Raw genomic sequence first — 17747 nt, 5'->3', positions numbered from 1 at the left:
TAAAATGATGTGAAACAAAGTGAAGAAAAGGAGAACTAAAATGGAGAATGTAAATATAGGGAGGCAAAGAAGGGATAATAAAATCAGCTAAGTCACAAAACACTAAGTATCAATGAGGAAATTTTAATTATGATCTCATTTAATTACTTCCAGGGCCAATGGGTAAATGCTGTCGTCACATGTTGTTACTTATGAGTCAGAGTGATGCTTCACACTCAGAGTTTCAGAATCAGTGCTCTAACCATTCTGCTGTACTACCTCAGAAGAGAAGGTGATGCCAGGGAGGCAACTGCCTGAAGGCAGAAATTAAATAATGGCATCTTTCTTGGAGTTGATTATTGTACTAGTTATAAATTACTCTGAAAGTTACCAGCTTAAAGCATCAGATAGTTATTATTTCACAGATTCCATGAATTAGGAATCTAGGTGTGGCTTATCGAGGTGCTTCTGGTTCAGAAGTGTCACATGTGGTTGCAATCAAGTTGTCGGCTGGGACTGAAGCTGTCTCAGGGCTCAACTCAGGCTATAGAATCCTCTTTCAAGGTCACTTTCATAGCTACTGTAAGCCTCCTTCCGAAGATCGCTTCCCAGCTCACTCATGTGGGCACTGGTAAGCTTCACCAGTAGGCTTCTATGTAGGCCACCTGACTGTGCCCACAACAGGACAACTGGTGACTCAAAAGAGAGAGAGCGCCAGAGTGCGCCCCAAATAAAAGTCACGGTCTTTTTGTAACGTGTTCTTGAAAGTAATGTTTCATTTCTTTTGCATATTTTATTTATTAGAGTAAATGGATAGGTCTAGCACTCTAGTCCATGGTCAAGGTGAGGAGATTACACAAGAGACACAGTACCAGGAGGAGTGGATCATTAGGGAGCACTTTCGAGTTTGACAACTAAAATTGTGATGGGTTTGTTAGGTACTGTTCATTTTGCCTGAATCATGTTTCTGATATCTTCAGTATTCTAATAGAGGATGCTTGGAGTTGAAAGAGTAAATGTTTATTACATCTAACTTAATTACTTTAAAAACTAGATGTCAGAGGTGTATTTAGAATGATTTTTCTCTTCAGTCTCATTTTTAGGTTTTGTCACACTGAAAGAAGTGGTATCTCAAGAATTACAAAAATCTGGATGTATTCTTCTGTGAGTCTAACAGGTTTTCAAAAAGCAAAAATGTTGTCTGTCTTTTGTCTAGTACAAAGAAGAATATTATACCAAATGATTTATTGAATCATTTTCATAAAGAAAATTTAGCATAAATGCAAAGCTGGAAACATAGTCACATTTCATGGTGGCTTTTGGAGAAATTTAATGGAGTGAGATAAATATTGTTTCTTTATGACAGATACTAATGAATATTTATGTAGAATGAGTCATATAGTTTGAAATTTGTGTAAAGTGGGAATATCATTCATCTTAGGAGATCATTGGTCAATACTTATTGTTTTGAGGCCCTTCTGAGTGTTAGGCAGTGTGGAAATATAAAAGATCCCCGAACTCTGTTGGGTTGCCATTCCTTCATTCACATACTTGTTCATCAAGGTGCTAGTGAAGAGCCTACTCTGTGACCAGTATTACCTGCTGAAGTAATAGTAGAGTGGAAAAAAAAGATTTTTAAAATCCATCAGTCTGAGTCTTGGATTTCAATCCAAGTCATATTTGTATACTTTATAGCTCAATATTAGCACTTTGTTGTTCATGGAAATTGGGTAGACCCATGCTGAATTATCTATTAAGCTTAACATGTTCATCAATGTGCTCTACTCTGTGTACTCCGCCACCCTTCTCCTGGAAGATGCCTACTCATTTCCAGTTCTTAGTTCAGAAATCATTTCCTCTGGGAAGTCTTCTCTGACCACTTCAGACTGGTTTTCTTGCTTTTCCTTTGTGCGCTCTTAGCTGTATGGACTTCTTCATATGTTATTGGTGCCCGTTTTCTTTTTAAACCCATGAATCTCATTCAAAGGTAAGCTGGCATGAGATAAGAAGGCGTGCTCATCTTGTTATCATTGCATTCCCATCTGTTCAACAATATTTTATTTAGTGTCTGTAATATGTCAGGCACATCTCTAAACATGGGAAAAATAGTGAACAAAATCTAGACTCAGCTTTCATGGAGCTTATGCTCAGTGGAATGAGACAGACAATAAATAAATAAATGTGTACTAACTTGGGCAGTACTAAGTGAAGACAAATTAAGAGGGATAAGGGATAAATCCAGTGGAATGGAGGTAAAACAAGGCTCTCTTAGATGAAGGGAACAAAGAACCTTCCTTGAAGCGATGATATTTGAGCTGAGAACTAGAGGAAGGGAGGAAGGAAGCCATAGGGGCAGAGTGTTCCTGGAAGAGGCAGAATGAGTTCAAAGGCCCTGAGCGCATTGATGAACTGAAGGAGCTACAAGATGGCTATTGTGGCTGGGGCAAAGAGGTAGTGGGCAGGTGGAGCAGAGAATGTGAGGTCAGAGACCTTCCCAGGGGTCACCACGAGGGACTTTGCAGGCCAGGGTATTCCTAGCAGCTGGCACACACGTTTAGTATTTAATGAGCATACATGGACTATTGTGAGGTTAGGGTTGAGGGTATAAGTATTGTTTAATTATATACTTATTATTAGTATTATTATTAAAGTACTTTGAGTAGTGGATCAAAAGAAGGTTGCTGCACATTAGACTCACTAAGGATCTTTCTGTAGAGGCTGATTCTAGGTCACCTGGCAGACAACATGCCATCGTGATCTCTGTGGGTGGCATCTGTATTTTTAAAGCTCCTTAGGTAATTTTAGACAAGCATGGGCATCATTAACTTAGCTCAGTGGTTCTGGAAGTGTGCCCATCAGCAGTAGCATTAGAGCTAATTAGAAATACAAATTCTCTGGCCCCATCTCATACCTACTGAATCAGAGACTATAGGGGTAACGCTAAGCAATCTGTGTTTTAAGTAGTCTTTCAGGTGCTCCGAATGTGTGCTAAAATTGAGGGATCACAGTCTTAGAGGAGCAGGCCACGTGAGGGCCAAATAAATAATATCTTTTTTTCAATTAATGGTAGAAGGCCCTGTTTCTGTAATGTGTGCACTGGCAAGAATATCTAAAATTTTAGCTTTTAAGAATGATTTCTATGGATTAAAATTTCTCTCTGTAATTACCCTTTGTTTAAATAAACCATTCCTCTGGGTAAACTATCAAGCCATTGTTACTCATTAGCACTTTCATGTACATGAGCTTATTAGAATAATTTAGCTGACAAAATAGGCCATTTTGACTATAAGAGTGGCTGCAGCTAGAAAAGGCTTCTAGAAAAGCTGGAGATAGGATGATGCCACAAACAATGTTTCTACAGTCTGAAGAGCATGATTAGTAATCACTAGTATTTAATGAGGTTCAGACTGTATTTAATAAGATTTTGAAATCTAAAAATATTTCCCCCCCAGGGATCTGGAAATGTGTTGACTTCTCTTTCAGTTAGTTGTGCACCTGACGCTATATAACCTATGTCTAAAAATGGCAATTTTGAAATAAAACACCAATATTTGTCATAATTGAAGAACAGAAGACTTGTCCAGATTTCTTTTTAGAAATTAAAGTCTTGCTGCTTAGGTTTCTATCTGGCATCTCTCTTCAAGAGAGTTCCATATGGAAAATCTATCATCATTCATCCTCCTAGAGAAAGTTACATTTTCTTTCACAAAACTCCAATGTTAATATCTACCTTGGAGTTCCTTTTTCCTTTTCCCTTATCTGAGAATAACAATGAATGGGAGAAAGTGAATTATATGGCTCAGAGATGCTGCTGAAAGGCCAGTTTGAGCCATATGCTAATTCTGGTTTTAGTGTTCTTATCAATCCAGCAGGTTCATTCAGATTTAAGAATGCAGTGTGAAAGTCTTTTGTTGTCCTGCTACACAAGTTTTCTCTGATATAGAAAAAGCAGCTTTTTCATAAAGGCTTAACCAGAGGCGATACCTGATATTGTCTGCAAAGTGCAAGCAATACATCTTTGAAGCACTAGAATAATATTAGTATCTTGGCTGAGAGCAGGAGAAAAAAATAATCTATAGAAATAAGGATAATACAATTTTAAAAAGGAGCCTTCACATGCCAGAGGGTTTCATTCAGCTCGGTGACAAAGACTCCAGATATAAGTAGCACTTGAGATGGAAAAAATGTAAATGCAGAAAGTATGTCTTGATATGGCCACTTTATGTCCTCATATGTTCCTTATATATTTGAATGATCAAAGCACTGCTGAGATCTGCAATCATGCATGAAAAGCTGTCTGTAGGATTTTTAAAGAAACAATTTCCTTCTATACTCTTTAATCAGACAATATGCATTCTTAATTTTTCCTATGATTATTTTTTCAAGATAAACTCCCACCCTTGCTGAGGAGTTGAAAGTAACCTTTACAATATTATATTGACCTGCTGGGAATCCTTCTCCTGACAAAACAATGTTTCCTCAAATGTCAAATTCTTATCTGTTCTTGCATTGGAAATGGACGTTAGCAATACTAGAAAGTCTTTTTTTGTTTTTTTTTTGTTCTCATATTTCTTTTCAACCCACCTAAAGCAGTGTCATTTAATGAAGCACTACCTAGTTGGATGACTTAAATCTGAATTCTCCAACTATAAATAGTATAAAACTGTCAAATATGTTTTCTCCTTTGCATATTTGAGTGCCTTGTTATTATATTTTATCACTCCCTGGCATTTATTAGAAACTATCAGTGGCTTAGCATTCTCTGTTACTGGATCATAACAGACAAGTACCAACATATCCATATGTTAATAACTCTCTCAAACATTAATGCAAGTACTTACAAAACCAGTAGAAAAGTAGTTTTTTATATAATAAAAAATTCACCATTTAAAAGTATGTATATGTGCTTTCTGTGGTCTGAAAGACCAGACCATATATTTTTTATACTTAAAGAATTCATAGGATACACACATGATAAATCTACACATAGACAAACATATTATTTCTCAATTTTTCTCATTTTTTTTCACACACATTATGGATAAAATGAATCAGGTCTTTATGTCTGTCACAGATAATCCAGACATTTGCTCATTATTTCTTTATTTAGCAAGTATTTATTAAAGGCAGGGTTCTAGTTGCTGTGGATATAGATGTCTATGTGTATAGATATGGTCATTGTACCCAGGGATTCTATTTTCTAGTGCAGAAAACAAGCAATAAACAAATAAACGAATAAGCAAGATAACAAGAGGGCTTTAAATGGTAGATAGAAAAACAACAGGATAATGTAACAGATTAATTAGATTAATAGCTACAGGTGTCTACAAATGGTAGGGCATTTGAGGTGAGACCTACCAGATGAGAAGGAACCAGTGGGGAGAAAGCTTGCCAGAAGAGGGAACACGTGCCAAGTCAGTCGGCAGGGAGGGCTGGACATGTTCAAGGACGAGGAAGAAGGCCATTGTGGTTGGACTATAGTGATCACGGTGGCAAATGCTATGAGATGATGGTGAAGAGGTGGTAGGAACCAGAGGCTGGAAGGCCTCGAGGGCCACACAGGATCCAGGGTTTTATTTTACGAGCAAAAGTGAATATTCAAAGGGACTTATATAAGTTCCTGAATGATGGAAAATAAAAGCTTGGACAAGAACTTTGAGAAAAGAAATACCAAAGGCATATTTTAAAGATAGAACAAGATTGACTATTCACAGTTCCCATATTGATTTACTTAACTATTCTCCTTAGATACTCTAAATATAGCACAACGGATGTTCCCTTTGAATGTCTAAAATACTACCTTCGAATAAAGAGAATGTAGCACTCAAGGAAATCTTTTTGATAAAAGCAGTTATTTATTTTAGATAGTGGAAAATGGGCAACAAAACTTTAAAACCAGATATTTCAATATATGCATATTAAGTTAAGCTTCCAATATCATGTTAGAGTTGAAATATTGCAGCAGGAAAAATACAATTTTACACACACATGGTCACACACACAAAACCACGTTTTATATTGTTGATGTAAGAAACATCCACACCGAGAGAGAATTTTTATGAGTTTATTTGAGCAAAAACTGATGACATATGCCTGACAGCAAAGTCTTAAGTGCTCCAGAGAAGAAGAGTTTTGCAGTTTCTTTTATGTATTTGAAATTAAAGAGGGAACAAAAGAAAGATTACATGACGGTGGTTTGGCTCAGTGGATGGAGCATTGGCCTGCGGACTGAAGGGTCCCGGGTTCGATTCTGGCCAAGGGCACATGCCTGGGTTGCAAGCTTGATCCCCAGTGGGGGGTGTGCAGGAGGCAGCCAATCCATGATTCTCTCTCATCATGGATAAAAAGGTGGGAAAAAGCAAGGTGAGGATTGGATTACAGGATAGTTAACAAGATTAGGTGCTCTCTTGAGTGCTGAGGTCCAACCCCAGCAGGTCCAGGGGTCCCCAAAGGTGTGGACGGAGTCGGCGGAGAAGGAATGACACGGAGACAGCGTTCAGTTGATCAGCAGCCTAGCCAGGATCTCTAGCCAGGATCTCCAGCCAAGTGCTGTTCAGGATCTCCGGCGAATTTCTGGTCAGGATCCCCAGCGAAGTTCTGGTTAGGATCTCCAGCCAGGTTCTGTATCCATGTTCTCTTGCTAGGTTCTCCAGGTTCTCCAGCCAGGTTCTGTAGCCATGTTCCCTCGCTAGGTTCTCCAGCCAGGTTCAGTCACCAGGTACTAGTCAGGTTCTCTTGCCAATTTCTGTAGTCAGGTTCAGTCCAGGATCTTTTGCCATGTTCTCTCGCTAGGTTCTGTCTCTAGGTTCTGAGGCCAGTTTCTGTCCAGGATCTTTTGCCATGTTCTGTCTCTAGGTTCTGTGTAGGTTCTGGTCTAGGTTCTGTGCCTCTTGGTTCTGTCTTCTAAGTTCTGTGTCTTGCTTGTCTTGTTACATCTATATTTATACCAGTTGATTCAATCCTATCAATCTCTATTACAAAGGTTAGGGCGTTTCTTATCTCCATTCCAGGGAGTAAAGATTATGTAGCTTAAGCATGATTGTTTGTAGTTAAAGTGATTAATTACCCGCCTGGCACTTAGTTGAGGGGTTTTATTCCCTCCCTAAATTCAGGGGAAAATCCCTACCTGGGGAAACAACCTTTCTCAGAGAGGAGACCTTGGTTAAAACACATAGTGCCAAGAAGGTGAGCAAACATTTTAAGAACAGTATGCCATATATGCCAGGTCATTTGAAACAGCAAGGATGGACCGGCTCCCGGCACTTGAGGGTGGTTAAACTTATTTCAAATGTGTGTTAACCTAGACCAGTGATGGCGAACCTATGACACACGTGTCAGAGGTGACAAGTGAACTCACTTTGGGTGACACGCATCAACAGAGACAAAAACTTGCATAATTCAAATATTTGTCTCTTGCAATGGCCAGAGTTGGGCATCACTCGAGTAATATTATTACTCACGTTACTCATGATCAATAATGCAATTCTAAAACCGGATGTAAACATGTACTTTGGTGTTGCGTAGCAAAGATACATAGTGAAAACATCCAAGATACATTGTTCTAATATTGACATTAATATAAAAAGGTTAATAATTGCACTATAAAGAGATTAATCTTTACTCATGACATTTTATTTTTACTCGAGTGACGAAATGCCCAATTCTGGAAATGGCCTCGTTATTGGATGCACTTGATCGCCATGTTCGTAGGAGACAGGAGTGGGAGGGTTAGAAGAAAAAGATATACAGTGCAACAGTGCTCGAGGAGACATTTTGCATGTCGGATAATTGATTACAGCACCATATATTTGCTGGTTTTACATACGATCTTTGAATTATTTTGCACCAGGAGTCAGTGCAACAACACTGCAAAAAGTTAATAGGTAAGAAATCTATCAACCTTTCATAAAAAACACCATGATTTATATTTATTTATTTTTGCAGCCTTGTGATGGAGAATCAAAAAAATAAAAAAGCAAGATTGAATGATAAAGGAAGTGGAAGTAGCAGTAGCCGACCCTTTCAAGACATATGGACCAAGATGTACGGGATTGTCGACAGAAACAACAGATCATTGTGCATACTGTGTAATGAAACGGTAGTAAGCAGAACGTGGAATGTAAAGAGACATTTTGAAACTAATCATTGTCAGCTCTTGAAAAAAAGTGTCGATGAAAGGAAGGAATACATTTCTAGGCAGCTACACCTCTATAAAAGTCAATCAAATTCCATCATTAAATTTGTAAGATACTCTATAAATTTAACATCGGCAAGTTACTGTATTGCTCACTCCATACATAGCTCAGCATGGAAAAGCCCTCAGTGACGGAGAATTTATTAAGGAAACATTTCTAAGATGTGCACCAGCTCTATTTCATGATATGAAAAATAAAGATGATATTATTAAAAGAATTTCTGAGTTACCACTCAGTAGAAATACTATCAAATACAGAATAATAGATCTTAACAAAAATGTACATCAACTAAAAAAAGACTTAAATATTTGTAAATATTTTTTGATTTCTCTTGATGAAACTACTGATGTCACATCAAATGTTCAGTTGGCCATTATTGCTAGATATTCTGATGGCCTCACAATGAGAGAAGAGTTGATAAAGTTAGAATAAGTGCCAATAAGTATATCAGGAAACGAAATATGTAAGGTTGTTACAAATACATTCAGTGACCTAAACATTGATATCTCTAAAATTGTGTCAGTCACCACAGATGGGGCACCAAATATGGTGGGGAAAAATGTGGGATTCCTGAAATTGCTTATGGAAGCTATTAGACATCCACTTGTACCTTTTCATTGCATTATCCATCAGGAGGTGTTGTGTGCCAAATCGGGATTCTCAGAATTGAATGAGTTAATGTCAGTTGTAACAAAAATTGTGAATTTTATAGGTTCTCGACCCCTTCACAAGCGAGAATTTTCTGCACTTTTACAGGAAGTTGATACAACCTACAGTGGACTACTGATGTTCAATAAAGTGAGATGGCTGAGTCGAGGTAAAGTACTTGAGTGATTTGTGGAGTGCTTTGAAGAAATTATGGTATTTATTGAGAATAAGGATCTGGCAAACTTTCCTCAGATCAATGATCATAAGTGGGTCAGCAATTTGATGTTTTTTACAGATCTCTCTGTTCATATGAATGAACTGAACTTTAAAATTATAAGATTTTGGTAAAAGTATTGACGTTATGTTTGGATACATCAAATATTTTAAAAGTAAACTTAAAATTTTCAAGCGAGATATTGAAACTAAAACTTGTAAGTATTTTCCTTGGATAAAAAAGTATTTCGAGAAGGTCACTACAACGAGTGTAATGGAGTCCATACTTATGTACCAGAATATAGTAAACTCGTTATTTGAACAGTTCAGTGAAAGATTCCACCAATTTAGAAGCCTAGAACAGACCATTAAAATAATTAAGTATCTGGATGTAGTTGTTTAAAGTACTTTGGAATTAAAGGATTTCCAATGGATGCAAATTGATGATTTAGAGATGCAACTTGCAGATTTTCAAGGTAGCATTTGGACTCATGTGTTTGTCGACTTAAGGTCGAAACTTGAAAATCTGGAACGAAATCATTTGAATAATGAAGAAGAGTGCAACTATGAACAAGAAATTTTAAGTGCTTGGAACAGTGTACCTGACACTTTTAGAGACATAAAAAAATCTAGCAATGGCTTTGCTAACAATTTTTTCATCAACGTATTTCTGTGAGACTTTGTTCTCAGCATTAAATAATATTAAAATGAAAAAAGAAACTGGCTAACAGACAAAGTTAGTGGTGCTTGCTTGGCCTTGAAGTGCACCAAGTATGAACCTGCAATCAAAGAATTAGCAGACAAACTTCAGCACCAAAAAAGTCACTAATTTCTAGTTTTTGTACCATTTGATTATGATTGTTTTTATTATTATTTTTTCCTAAATGTACATTGTTTTTCGGTTTTTGTTAATTTTTTGGTTGATTTTTCTTTGTTAAATGGCATTTAAATATATAAAATAAATATCAAAAATATAAATCTTTTTTTTACTATGGTTGCAAATATCAAAAAAAAATATGAATATTTCTATATGTGACATGGCACCAGAGTTAAGTTAGGGTTTTTCAAAATTTTGACACGCCGAGCTCAAAAGGTTCGCCATCACTCACCTAGACGCATAAGAACAATGGACAGAGTTTGTTTAAGGCAAAGATAAACCTTTTTCTAGTAAGTTATATGCCTGCCCAGTTAGGTATTTATGATGAGATCACCCTGTGAAGTTACTTTGTATAGAACCCATTTTTATCCACAATATCCACCACATCTCTGGGAATGGAAGCATCATCACCTGGCATTTTGGCAGTTTCAGGAAATACTGTGTTCACCTCTGCTATGGACTGAATATTTGTTTCCCCCTAAAATTCATGTTAAAATCCTAACTCCCAAGGTACTAATATTAGGAAGTAGGGTCTTGCCGGGGTCCAGCCCCAGCGGGTCCAGGGGTCCCCAAAGGTGTGGACGGAGTCGGCGAAGAAGGAATGACACAGGGACTTCTCCAGCCAGGTTTGGTCGCCAGGTTCTAGTCAGGCTCTCCTGCCAATCTCCGCAGTCAGGTTCAGTCCAGGATCCCCTGCCATGCTCTCTCGCCAGGCTCCGCCTCCAGGCTCCGAGGCCAGTCCCTGTCCAGGATCCTCCGGCATGCTCTCGCCAACGAAGTTCTTCTGTCCCTAGAGAACGTTCTGTGTAGGTTCTGTGCCTAGGCTCTGTCTCTCTTGGTCCTGTCTTCCAAGTCCTGTGTTCTCAGTTCTGTCTTCTGAGTTCTGTGTGTTGTTGTCTTGTTGCATCTGTATTTATACCAGTTGATTCCAATCCTATCAATCTCTATTACAAAGGTTAGGGCGTTTCTTATCTCCATTCCAGGGAGTAAAGATTATGTAGCTTAAGCATGATTGTTTGTAGTTAAAGTGATTAATTACCCGCCTGGCACTTAGTTGAGGGGTTTTATTCCCTCCCTAACTTCAGGGGAAAATCCCTACCTGGGGATTCAACCTTTCTCGGAGAGGTGACCTTGGTTAAAACACAGCGCCAAGAAGGTGAGCTAACATATTAAGAACCGTATGCCATATATGCCAGGTCCCTTGAAACAGCAAGGATGGACCGGCTCCCGGCAGGGTCTTTGGGACATGACTAGTGCCCTATAAAAGAGGGTCAATAAGAGGTCTCTTGCCACTTACGCCACTTGAGAAGACGGTTATTAAACATCAGCAAACTGGAAATTGTGATTTCAACTTTTGACAGTCATTAAAAATAGGACATATCTGGGTTACATTTAGGCTTATATTATATGTGAGTATGTTGTAGGTAGCAGAAATGGCACTGGGTTTAGACTGGTGGGTCCAGCAATCTTGGTACTTGAGTTCTGGCTAGAAAAGAATTCAGAGCCAAGGTTAAAATTAAAACAGTACGTTTACTTATAAATCACAGAGGTAGAAGAAGTTGAAGAAATGGACTGAGGAAACAAGCTATAACAGCAAAGGAAGGGCCCTTAGCACTTGGGAGTGAGGAAAGTAATAGTAAGGCACCTGGGCAGGAGAATGGGGGGAGGTTGAGGGGAAAGGCACAGGGGTGCTCCTGGGAGGGAGAGCACATTGCATCCTCCATCCTAAGGGTTTCAAGGGTGGAAAGTTTGGGGAGGTCCCAGGGGGAGATCTCTTTGTTGTGTTTTCATTCCTCACCTGAGGATATTTTTCCCCACTGGTTTTTAGAGAGAGTGAAAGAGAGGGAGGGAGGGAGTGGAGAGAGAGAGAGAGAGAGAGAGAGAGAGAGAGAGAGAGAGAAACATCTATGTGAGATACATGGGTTGGTTGCCTTCCACATGGGCTGGGATTAAACCTGAAACCTAGGGAAGTGCCCTTGACCAGGAATCAAAATCCAAACCCTTGGGTCTATGGGTCAATGTTCTAATCACTGAGCCAAACCGGCCAGGGCCCCAGGGAAAGACCTTAATAGACATTCATCAGTTTTCCAGATGTGTCCTTTCAGGGTGTGTATGGGGGCGGGGCGGGGGGGGGGAAGGGGGCTCTCCAATGATTGATTGGCCTGCACCAGGGCATGGGGTCATTATTCAATGCAGCTGGTCTTGAGGGTAGCCTTTGTGTAGCTACCTGGATTCAGCAATCTGGCTACTAGGAAAGAGTTCAGAGCCAAGACCCAAACTGTAAGAGAACATTTATTTGGTAAGTCACAGAGGTAGAAGTAATTCTTAGAAGAAATGGGCTTAGGAAACAAGTTATAGAGGTAAAGGAAGGGCCTTTAAAGCTTGGGAGTGAGGAAGCTAATGCTTTGGGGTGTGGGGGAGGGGGGTGAAGGGAGGGGGAATGGAAAGGCACAGGAGGGAAGGAGAGCACTGAGTCCTCTGTCCTAAGGGTTTCGAGGGTGGAGATTTTAGGGAGGCCCCGGGGGAAGATCTCAATAGAATATTCAGCAGTTTTCCAGGTGTGTCCTTTCTGGGTTGGTCTCCACTGATTGATTGGCCTGTGCCAGGGCAGGGGGTCATTATTCAATTCAGCTGGTCCTGAGGTCAGCCATGGGGTCACTGGTTTGGTTTTGCTCCTTTCCTGGGCCTGGAGCTGAAATACAACTGAGGCCTAAATGTTATTTTTAGGGAGGAAAGGTCAGGGGGTCCAAACTGTCTATACTATGCTAGCAGCGGTTTTCAACCTGTGGGTCGCGACCCCTTTGGCGGTCGAATGACCCTTTCACAGGGGTTGCCTAAGACCATCCTGCATATCAGATATTTACAGTATGATTAATAACAGTAGCAACATTACAGTTATGAAGTAGCAACGAAAATAATTTTATGGTTGGGTCACAACATGAGGAACTGTATTTAAAGGGCCAGAAGGTTGAGAACCACTGTGCTAGGGAGAAAGTGAAGCATCCATCTTATATAAAAACTGCTCTTTGAAATTTTAATCCTGCTATGTTAGCTTCTGTAAACGCTTGCTTGCTTAAATAATAAGGAAAATAAGACCACTCCCATTCCAGAGAGGCCTTAAACTATGCCCCAGACAGAGTTGTCAGTGCTGGCACCAGGCCAGGCCTTTCCTCCATGTGGGGGGCCCAGAATTTGAAAGACACATTTTTCTCTGGGCCTGCACAGAATTTAATAATAAAATGTAACACCCTTTCTCTAAGCGTGGCTTGGTTTTTCTCCGGTCTTCTGCAACAAAAGGTCACCCTTGGGCAGGGGTGGGCAAACTTTTTGACTAGAGGGCCACAATGGGTTCTTAAACTGGACCGGAGGGCCGGAACAAAAGCATGGATGGAGTGTTTGTGTGAACTAATATAAATTCAAAGTAAACATCATTACATAAAAGGGTAAGGTCTTTTTTTTCAATAGTTTTATTCATTTCAAACGGCGGATCCGACCCACGGCTGCCCTAGGGCCAAGGTCCCACCCTACAATTGTTCTTTGCTAGGCACCTGGGCCTCTCCTTCCCTGGCGACCTTCTGTACTTGGCCCTTCGCCCTTGCTCTGCTCATTTCTAACTGCCTAGCACAAAACAAACCTGCATTTTATTCATGGCTCTACAACCTACCTTATTATTTTTGATTTTAAGCAGGTTGCTTTACCTCTTTGAGTCTGTTACTTCTCTGTCATGTGGGTAATAATACTCAAAGCCTGCAAGAAAAAGGAATGAAGCAATACGCAGAGAGTGCTTAGCAGAGGTCAGGTGACATTTTCTGAAATTGTAATTTCTTCTCCTCTCTCGGAGCTCTTGATACTCCTCACCTTTCTCCACTTTTTTCTCTTTTTCTATAGCACCTTATCACCTTTTAATAATCAAAGGCATTTGTTTGTGTATTATATTAATGGTTTGTTGTGTCTTTCCTGGCTAATGGAAGCTTTGGAAGAGAAGGGACCTTTGTTTGTTTTGTTCACGGGTGTATTCTAAGACCCTAGGAAAATGCCTCACACATCATAAACACACACGCGGGTATTCAACTTGTAAAGAGCAAAATTCAATAGTGTACATTCGAAGGTATAATTGGCTTTATTAAGCCATTCATGAACCCTGCAGCATCCCATCTAGCAACCAGAAGGGCCCTCCAGGGGTTGCACAAAATGGGAAGTATTTATAGGAAGAAGCTTGGGGCAAGGGAACTATTAACAAAAGAAAAACACAGTTATTTTTAGGCCTGACTTCTTTTGTGGGGGAAGGAAGGACAAGGGTTTTATCTTGTGGAATGCCTCTTCTTTCTACATGGGATAGAGAGGGACAGATTACCTCATTGGTGTAGACCAGAAAATTCCAGACTGATTGGTTTAAAATTCTAGGCCTGGGAGATGCTGAAACGGGCAATAAGGTTAGTAATTAAGTTTGTTTTATGACTTAGCAACTCACTCCCTTCCTCCCTCCCTCCCTCCCCCCCTCCCTCCCTCCCTCCCCCCCCTCCCCCCTCCCCCCCTCCCTCCCTCCCTCCCCCCCCCCCCTCCCTCCCTCCCTCCCTCCCTCCCTCCCTCCCTCCCTTCCTTCCTTCCTTCCTTCCTTCCTTCCTTCCTTCCTTCCTTCCTTCCTTCCTTCCTTCCATCACAATGTATATAATAAAGTCCAGCTAATAGGTAATAATCTGTGTTAACTCTTATTCTGCTCCCCTGGATTCTCACTCTCCCCTCAGAGAGAGCCCAATTCCCTGAGCCATAGAGGGAGAGCAGGGAGAAAAATACCAATTAATGGTTCTTAGCCTTGGCTGCACATGAGAATCACCTACAGAGCTTTTTAAAAATACAGATTTTCAGGTTGCAGGCTTCATCAAGAGAACCGGAATGGGTAGGGATGGGACTCAAGCATCAGTATATATTTTTTTTCTATATTTCAATGTGTTATGTGAGAACGACTGATCTAAGTCATAGGCTGTTATCGTTGCTTTGGTTCCCAACCAAATTATGCTGGTAAATGAGACTCTTAATTTTTCAAGCCAGCTTTTTCTTCCTGGCAGCAAAGCGCGGAAAGGTGATGGTAGGACAATGTTAGAGTGCAACCCCTTGACATTTTGGTATCACCAGTAAACAAATTGATGGGAGAAACAGTATGTTTAGATATTAGAAGCTGAGAGAACAAACTTCATTTTAATCCTTTTATAATTCAAATTATTTCCTGTATTATTTCAGAACTTCTTAAGAGACTTGTTTATTAGACTTCTCTCTCTAATTCAAATGACTGCTTGCTTCATGTGCATGTGATTTATCTCACTGCAGTGCTATTAAGGATAATTTTAGAATTTATCTGCCTAGAATAGTTCCTACTTAGCTTTATAATAAAATAATCTTCACTTTTTGGTTGCCTGGTCACTAAATTTGTCCATATTTCTCCTTCCTCTCTCTTCTACGTCTGTAAAAGTTTTATTTTATTAATAGGGATACAAATTGTACACATTCTTCTAGATTTAAACTCATGTTCCAGTTTCTCTTTTAGCATTTTTCTTCAATGTGTTTAGTATTTACTGTAAATAAGTCTTGGGATTTGCTCCATCCAGAGAACACTGTCAGGGCAGGAGCTCAGTGTTATATTTCTCTCATTATAGGAAATATATACACACATAATAGAAGCAACAACAGCACACACACACACACACACACACACACACACACACACACACAACAACTAACTGCTTTAATATCCTTGCTTCCTTAAAAGCTTTCATTAAATTCTCAAAGGTTATCTTCATTTAATCAAGACAACTCTGAATTAATATGTTCTGTATTGACAATATTTCTTAAAATCATCAAATTCTTGGTTTTTGTATATGTGCACAATTAAAGTGTTTATACATTTGCTTGGTTATACTTTACTTCATCCAGTACCTTTCATAGATTATATAAAACTGTATTATTTTCCCCCAAATCCCCAGACTATAAATATTTTCTATTCTTATTCCTGATGAGAGATTTATGAAAAACTAGATGTTTTTCCTCCTAACTCCTGGTTATTTCTTCGAAGAAATCTTATTGAGGGAACTCAAAATAATGGCAACTAGAAACCCAAATTTCTGACTAATGCAAGCTTATTTCCTCATAAACTCACAGAGTTAAAATGAATATATTTCCTAATGCTTCTCTGAAATTATGTGGTGCCAAAACGTTGGTTTATTTGGAACCATTTATCCAGTTTAAAAGCTGTATCAGGCTAACTCTTTCTAGATTTTATTGGACAGAGTTATTATGGCTCTGAGCTTAAGGCAATTATCAGAACATATATTTGAAAGGCACTTTTTTGATAAAGATATCTTTTTCTGTGACTTTGCAAATCTTGAAAGAAATTATTCGGTGGAGGAGTCGAAGAGGTTGTAGTTTGAGAAGTATATTTTAAACATTCCATAATTCAAGGATGATCTCAGCTGAGGATCAATTGTAGTTAAGCAAAACTTAAACTGACCTCTAGTACATTACCAATTGAAACATGATGAGAAAAAAGTATAATTAATAAATTAAAGAAATAATTTATAGTTAATTCAGTTTCATCAGATCTTGGTGCTACTGAGGCCAGATTCTGGGTTGATCCTTGTATGAAATTAGTGAGCTATACAAACCATAGATGATGTCACCAACTCCAGTTTATTCATTAAAACCCTTTTTTTGATAAGGAGACACTGACCACAGTTAGAAGGAATATTTACCATGTTCAAGTTTCTCACAAAGACTGGAAAAACAAATGAAGTACATGTCTAGCACAGTACCTGTCATTAAGAGGCCCTCAATATGCTCTGTTGAATATATTATAGAATGTCAGAGGTTTAACCACCTCAAATAAAAAAAAAATAAAGCTCAAAGTAGAAAAAAATATCTGAATAAAACTCCTTTTTATTAATGGATTAAAGCAACTTGTTTTAGCAAATTTGGAAACTAGACTGGAAGATTTACATCAAGTAAATGGGTATGCACACATTTTTAAAAAATTGAACTTCCTCTTCCATCATTATATTATTGTTGATTTGCTCACATATTCTTTTCTTAAAATGGGTGCTGAAATATAATGCTGTGTCAGACTGGGTGCTGCACAATTAATTGTTTGAGCCTCAGGATTGGAACGCTACCTTGCAGGAGCATAGAAGCCTCAGATTGAGGGAACTGCAAAGCTGCTTTGATAAGAACTATACCCCAGTGACCCTGGAGGGATAGCTGAACCCTTTATTATTGAGCAGCCGAGAGAAATAATGGGAAGGTAAAGGGAAGTAAACTGAGAGAAAGACATTCATACTTAGAAAAAATAATTTATGGAAAGGTGTAGCTGTAGTGCAGTTTTAGAGACCCTTTCAATTTGGCATTTCATTAAACTGGCATGAAGCTCTTCTATGCAGTAATTACCATAGAGTTTGCCTTAATGTGGTGTAGGCTTACGCTGTAGTTCGACTTTACTCCAGAGTGCACGTCAACTATACCTGCACAATATTTATCTTTGCTACTGTGTCTAACAAAAACTATTCAAGGAAAAGATACCTGAGACACAACAATTAGATTGAAAAGATGTGTTATTTTTGCTCCTCAGTGTGTTTAACTTTTTTGATTTATTAGTTGATTTCAACAGATTTTCACATTCTCTTTTACAGAGCAATGACCCTATCATATTGAAAGAGGAATTTTTTTTTTTATTTAACTTCAAAAAATATTGAGCAAAGCACTTGCTAGAATCAGTGGGGACTAAAAAGATAAGCAAGACACCAACTCTGTCCTCTAAGAGCTTACCATTTAGTGGGGACTGAAAAATCACT

This window comes from Myotis daubentonii, chromosome 10, assembly GCF_963259705.1.
Source record: "Myotis daubentonii chromosome 10, mMyoDau2.1, whole genome shotgun sequence".
Classification (NCBI taxonomy): domain Eukaryota; kingdom Metazoa; phylum Chordata; class Mammalia; order Chiroptera; family Vespertilionidae; genus Myotis; species Myotis daubentonii.
Note: the sequence above shows the minus strand (reverse complement) of the source record.